General features: G+C 39.0%; 1 pseudogene; it reads left to right on the forward strand.

Annotated features, from left to right (window-relative positions):
* The first annotated feature begins 240 nt into the window (after positions 1-240).
* Positions 241-1,072, forward strand: LOC102823626 (annotated as a pseudogene).
* The last annotated feature ends 167 nt before the right edge of the window (positions 1,073-1,239 follow it).

The following is a 1,239-nucleotide window of genomic DNA, read 5'->3' on the forward strand; positions in this document are numbered from 1 at the left end:
TGACCTTGTTTTGGCTGATGATACAGCTTTTCCACTGTCTCTGTCCCTAGATATAGTCAATTTGGTTTCTTTATTTTCCATATAGTGATGTCCATATTTAGTATGCTTCCCTACATTTGAAAAAGTCATTTGCTATTTGAATATTTTGTGTGTTCAATAATTACTTTATTAATTTTGTGTATTGATTTGCCTGTGGTCCTTTCTCATCTGCTGTTACCCAGCTCCTGACACCATGGATTCATAGACCTGAAAATTCTTGCTGACCTCCAGCTGCTCAATGCTTACTTGGCTGACAAGAGTTATGTCAAAGGGTATATGCCATCACAAGCAGACGTGCCAACATTTAAAGAAATCTCGGGCCCACCACCTGCCAACGTGTGTCATGACCTATGTTCTTATACTAACATCAAGTCTTGTTGTTGTTAAGTGCCATTGACTCGGTTCTGACCCACAGTGACCCTGTATACAGTTTCCGAGGAATGGCTGATAAGTTTGAACCACCAACTTTGTAGTTCAAATGGCTTTGCAGTCTGGCACATCAACCCACAGCACCACACCAGCACTCCACATCAAGTCTTATGAAAATGAAAAGGCCAGTTTTCCAGGGGTGAAGAAATATTTGGGCAAATATGGGCCCACTAATGTGGAAGACACCACAGGAAATGGAACTGCAGACAATAAGGATGATGATGGCATAGATCTCTTTGGATCTGATGAAGAGAGGAAAAACGAAGAGGCAAAGAGACTAATAGAAGGTCACGTTGTACAGTATGTGTTAAAGAAAGCCAGAAAGCCTGGGTTTGTTACCATGTCTTTCATCTTACTTGATGTGCAACCTTGGGATGATGAGACAGACATGGCCAAGTTGGAAGAATGTGTTAGAAGCATTCAAGCAGACTGCTCGATCTGGGACTCTTCTAAGCTCATTCCATTGGGATACATAATTTAAAAACTTCAAATACAGTGTATGGCCAAAGATGATAAATTTGGCACAGGTATGCTGTAGGAACAGATAATTGCTTTTGAAGACTATGTGCAGTCCATGGATGTGGCTGCTTTCAATCAGACTTAAAATTCATCCTGAATGTTTGCATTTAAATAAAACTTTGAAAGAAAAAAAAAAGTGTGCATTAAAATGTCAAGTTTTTATTGAAGTACAATGCTGTCTATAATAAGATAGCATCCGTATGCTTGTGGAAAATAAGTTAATACAACTATTTTTCAAATTTACCCACTAAC

Source organism: Chrysochloris asiatica, unplaced genomic scaffold (assembly GCF_000296735.1).
Source record: "Chrysochloris asiatica unplaced genomic scaffold, ChrAsi1.0 scaffold00153, whole genome shotgun sequence".
In the NCBI taxonomy this organism is placed as follows: Eukaryota; Metazoa; Chordata; class Mammalia; order Afrosoricida; family Chrysochloridae; genus Chrysochloris; species Chrysochloris asiatica.